The sequence below is a fragment of the Podarcis melisellensis genome, assembly GCF_964234715.1.
Source record: "Podarcis melisellensis genome assembly, chromosome: 3".
NCBI lineage: Eukaryota > Metazoa > Chordata > Lepidosauria > Squamata > Lacertidae > Podarcis > Podarcis melisellensis.
The window spans coordinates 25,676,026-25,682,025 of NC_138530.1; positions in this window are offsets into that span (position 1 = coordinate 25,676,026).

A 6,000-nucleotide genomic window follows, 5' to 3' on the forward strand; every position below is an offset into this window, starting at 1 on the left:
CATATTAAATATTCATATTGACTTTTATTTTTTATTTTGGCTGTGTTTATGTCTTTTACTTAATTTTACTGCATTGCAATTTGAATTCTGTGGAATGCTTATGTGAGAGTGAGCACAATGCTGAGGCTGAATCATCATGCTAGGTAAAAAAAAAATGAAGTTGGAGAACTCCCATAGATATGTAATAAAAAAATCTCATGAGAAGACTCAAAACAGGTCAAGTTAGATCTTCATTGGATACAGTTCTGTAGGCAGAGCATTCCAACTTTCGAGTGAGGTGGGACTTTGTGGGGCAAGGCAAACATGTGAATTTTACATTTTCACAGGCCCAGTAACCACAGTGTGAAAACTTGAAATCCAAGTGTGAGTTAAGGGTATCTTTATTCTGGACATTTCTAGTAAATAGAAAGTGAAAGGATGTTAAACTCTAGAGTCACGTTACCCTTGGAAATTACTGGACACCATTTCCCAAAGAGTTGATACGCCAACTTGAAAGTTGCAAGGCTAAAGTGAGACCACTTTGGTTTTTACATTAAAAAGAACACCACAAATGTTAAAGCTTTGTGCTGCTCACCAACAAAAAGTGAAATGGACGTACTAGGAGGAGAAAATGAAGAAAATATTTTGCTCTATTTCATGGGTATCTTATATCTCCCCACAAACTGGGGTGTGGAGGGGCAATAGGGAAAAGGTTGTAGGCTTTGGTGGAATTTAGTGGAAGAATTTGAAAGAAAACTTCATGAAGATGCATCATAGATGATATATGTCACCAGATAGGTTGGCAAAAATGAAAAAAAAATTGGGCGATAACAAGTGCTGGAGGTGTAATAGAATGATTGGAACCTTACACCATATGTGGTGGTCCTGTCCGGAAATTAAGAATTATTGGAATATGATACATGAGGAAATTAAAAAAGCTAATAAAAACATCACATAATAAAAGAGCAGAATCATATTTATTAGGAATTTTGAATGGAGACATCCCGAATGACAAAATTAATAATTTCTTATACGTGACAACAGCAGCGAGAATGTTGATAGCCAATAATTGGGATGGAAATTATTTTCCAACCAAAGAAGAATGGTTGAATAAAGTATGTGAATACTTGGAATTATCAAAGTTGACTGATTTGATAGGACAAAAACCAAAAAATATAATCCAGAAACAATGGAAATGTTTAAATAAGTATTTATGTAGACAAGGATTAAATGTAAGGTATTGGTTGTGTTTAGAATAGATTTATGAGAGATTGAGAAAACTTATTGATTAGAATATTTGTGTGAGATTGTATGGGAAAATACAGAATAACAGATATAATCTTGCTTAAAATGTATATAGGAAGAGCAGTGTAAGCGATGGAAGTCAATCAATAAAATTTTATTATTATTTTCATATTGAGATATTTGTAGAATAAACTTGGGAGAAATTCTTCCAACTTTTCTTCTTCTTTCCCCCCTCTTTATTATTTTCCTTCTTTTTTCTTTTCTTCTTTTTTCCCTCTTTTGTTCCTTTTTTCATGTATATGTGCTTATTTGAAATATATTTGTATGTATGTATTTGCAATATTTTGCTTATATTTTGTAACAATTATGTTAAATAAACAATAAAATTATTAATTAAAAAAATAGAGGGAGAATTTGAAATGCTTCCAAAACTCCTCAGCTTCCTTTCCATCCACCTGCTATGATATTCAGGAAAGCACGTCGCACAACATACAAAACTATGGCAAATTATTGTCCCCTCCAGATATTGCTGAACTCTAGCTCCCATCAGTTCCTGCCAGTTTGGCCAACAGTCAGGGATGATGGGAGTTGTAGTCCACCATATCTGAAGAGCACCAGGTTGAGGAAAGCTGGATTATGGAAATCAGTGTTACAAGAACATGTTGGAGGCTACTGATAGTCTGGTGTGGCTTTTGAAAAGGAGTAGACAATTAATGGAGGCTTTATTGGCAGCTATTACTAGGGACACATGGAGCCTCCAAATTTGGGGGCAGTATATATTTGAGGCACAGTTGACGAGGGCAAAGAGCAGGGGAGGGCAATTGCCTTTACGTTCTGCTTGTGTACTTCCCAGAAATATATGGCTGGAATCAGTCCTTTATCTATTTACCTGTCCTTTTGGATTCAATATCGTGTGCTTCTAAGGCAGTCCCATTCCAGTACTGTAGATCAGTGTTTCCCAAAGTTAGGTCTCCTGCTGTTTTTTAAACTACAACTCCCATCATCCCTAACTAGCAAGATCCAGTGGTCAAGGATGATGGGAGTTGTAGTCCAAAAACAGCTGGACACCAAAGTTTGGGAAACACTGCTATAGATGAACTTTGGACTGATCTAGCAAGGCTTAGGGCATGAGAAATTGTCTTGTACCAAGTCAGATCTCTGCTCCATTTAGCTCTGTACAGCGTACACACTGGCTGGCAGTGACTTTGCATATAGAAAACTTTTCCAGCTCTACCAGTCAATGCTGGATACAGAACCTGCCACCTTCTGCATGGGGGAAAAAAAGGTATATCATACTCAGCTATGGTTCATCCTGTTAGCATTTAGAGTTAAATGCACGGTGGAAGCTGAGACAGGCAGTCCTTTATAAACTGCTTAGAGTGTCTTTTTACTGTTGGAAGTGGCATACAAATTTGTTAAATAAATAAAGAAAACCACGATTTGTCAGAGTTCTGTGGACAGTTTCTCCTAAATCCCAGGCATTAAAAGAAAAAGTTGCGCATCATCTTAATTTCCCTCAAGACCGTAACAGCTTTGTAAATCTTCTTTCCTACTTCTTCCTGTGAGAGAAATGATGCCTCAAGACTGATGGGAAGAAGAGAGGAGGGTAGTTTTTGGTTGTTGTTTTTTAGTTTCAAAATACTAGTGCTTTCTGCACTAGTTTTCCTTTGGTACTTCAACCTACTCTAGGCTGATTCACCAGCGGAAACCCCAGACACGGTATGCCACAGCGGTTGCCTGAGGAGACCAGAAGTCTTGTGGTTTTTAAAAGAAGAGAGTTCCATGCAGAAATAAATTCCTCACTAGATGGTGATACACTGCTCACAGGCTTTGGCTGTGCACACACTACTGGCTCGAAACACATCTGGCTTCTTCTTTTTCTCTGTTCAGATCAATGCTGGTTTGGGGGAAAATGCATCAAAACGCAGTAGTTCCTCAGAAATTACAGGATATATATGGACTGTGGGAGAGTGCACTAGATGCAAAGAGGTGCGTGTACACAGCCTTGTTTATTTACGTGACCATTACTCCAACAGGCCAGAGGTATAATATGGGGAGCTGGGGGGGCATCGCCCCATGGCACATTTTGGGGGTGGGGGTGAGGGGAGGGGCAGGGCATCGTGAGCTGTTGCGTCCTTCTAGGCCGCCCCCTGCCTGAGGATACAGCAGCTCAGGTGCGCTGCAAGTCGAGCACCATTTCTGTGAGTCTCACCAAGCGACCAATGGGCTCGCAGGGTGCCGTGAATGTGCCCCTCAAAGCCAGCTGTCCAGTGGGTGGGGCTTGCTCACAGATCAGTGGGGTAAGGATTGGTGCCTTAGCCAAACTCAATAATAGCCCTTTTGAAGCCAATAGACTTAACCAATTACAACCACTCATGTCAGTGAGTTTAATCTGAATATGACTTAAGTCATCTACAACATTTATTGCCTTCATAACTGTTGCCAGCAGTCTCTAAAGCTTCTGGGGGGAAAGGTCGAATAAAAATGTTTTGCATAAGTTGTTGGCGTCCAATCTGTCTCAAGAGACAATGGAAGTGTGTGCCTTCAGGTTAAAGCAGGCTTCCTCAACCTCGGCCCTGCAGATGTTTTTGGCCTACAACTCCCATGATCCCTAGCTAGCAGGACCAGTGGCTAGGGATGATGGGAATTGTAGTCTCAAAACATCTGGAGGTCCAAGATTGAGGAAGCCTGGGTTAAAGTCAAACTGCTAGAGAATTACATTGCCTGCTGTGGCTGTAGAGACCGATACAGGAGAGACATGTTTTGTTGCAACTGGGGCGGATGAAGGCACCCTGTTTTGCTGCTATAGGCGCACCATGGCGTTTCTTCTCTCTGCGCTCCTTCCAGCGGCCATTCCTCCTCTGTTCTCTGCTGTGGATACATGACCTGTCTGCTTCCAGGCACTGCAATCGTCTATAAGGGATTCCTACACAGTGGGGTTAATGTTGCCAGCCTCCTCATGATATTTGCAGACATCTTTGTAACGCAGAGTTGGTTTGCTCAAAGACCTAGTGCCTGAAGCCCACTCTCTGCCATCTTCCATTCTGTGGATATGACCAAGCCAGCGTAGACGTCGTTGAGACAGAAGTGTGAACATGCTGGGAATGTGGACTTGGGAACACACATCTTCGTTTGAGACTCTGTCCTTGCCATGTGATGCCCAAAATCTTCTTGGCCATGACTCACTTCTTGGCCATGACTCACTTCTGTAAAGTAGCATGCTCAACACACAAGCTTAGGAGACCTTCATATTCCTCATTACGTAAGTAAATAAATTTTAAAAGGCAATGATTTGGGGATCATCTAGTGCTGTCAATACTTTTATACTTCTAATTTTTTTCTTTTTTTCTTTTTTAGAAAAACACTATGAATACCATGATGCAGAGTTTACACGAGGCAAGCTCTATGTGTCTGAGAACCGCTGCTTTTGCGGGTCTGATGCTTTAAAAACCCATGCTGCTGTGTGACTGAACCTGTTAAGAGCACAGCAGCGTCTGAGACCTAGATTAAAGATAAAGGTAAAGGGACCCCTGACCATTAGGTCCAGTCATGACCGACTCTGGGGTTGCGGCGCTCATCTCGCTTTATTGGCCGACGGAGCCGACGTACAGCTTCCGGGTCATGTGGCCAGCATGACTAAGCCGCTTCTGGTGAACCAGAGCAGCGCACGGAAGCGCCGTTTACCTTCCCGCCAGAGTGGTACCTATTCATCTACTTGCACTTCGATGTGCTTTTGAACTGCTAAGTTGGCAGGAGCTGGGACCGAGCAACGGGAGCTCACCCCGTCACGGGGATTCGAACCGCTGACCTTCTGATCGGCAAGTCCTAGGCTCTGTGGTTTAACCCACAGCACCACCTGCGTCCCTGAGAGACCTAGATTACATCCACCTATTCAGAATAAAATTAATTTGAAAAGAAGTGCATGAGTGCATGTTGATTGTGTAGGGGCAGAAATTTGCCTTTTGGGGTCTGAAACAACAGGAATGATTCTTGCAGGTTTCACATGTAAGTAATCCAGGATGTGGAGAATAATGACTATGAGATGTGTCAGAGTTAGGGCATCAGCATGTATTTTGGACCACAGTAGGCACAGTCTGTGATGCACAAGAGAGTCAACCTTTTTAATTTTTATAGTGCTTCCTCCACTAGTATTTTCCATTGTGCAAACCCATGAGATGTTCACTATAGGAGGCAGGCAAACATGGAGGAAGTAGTGTTAGATATTCCCGAAACAGTTTCTTACAAAGAAGCACCTTTTTTTTTTTGCACAGTCTTGCTGTCCAGGAGAAGAATCTGTTAAAAGATATAAGGTGTAAGGTTCTTCTGTAGTAAAGCCATGAAACTCTTTTCTTGAGGTGGAGAGCTCCTTCGTTTCTGCACAAGGTCCAATTGCAATGACTCTAAAAAATTCTCCACAGGTTTCAGTGGTCCTTTCATTGAACAAACAGAAGGAAAGAGGGGGAACTTGGGAAAGTTGTAGATGATACGTACTTTAGACTCATATCCTGGGAGCATGCCAATTCCTTTTAGGGATGGGGGAATGTGGGTATCTGAAGGGCATCCCTAGACAATGAGGACCAATTGGCAGTGCTGTAGGGAGCACATGTTTTAAACCGTGTGTCTACATATATGATGGAGAACCTCAATGCAGCCCTCCAAGTTTCTCTGCCTGGCCCTTGGGACTCTCCCCAGGGCACACAGCTTGCCAGCCCTGGTTTGGACCCTCCTTGAGTGGTTATGCCTGGCTGGAATGTATCCCTGAACTCTTGATCATTC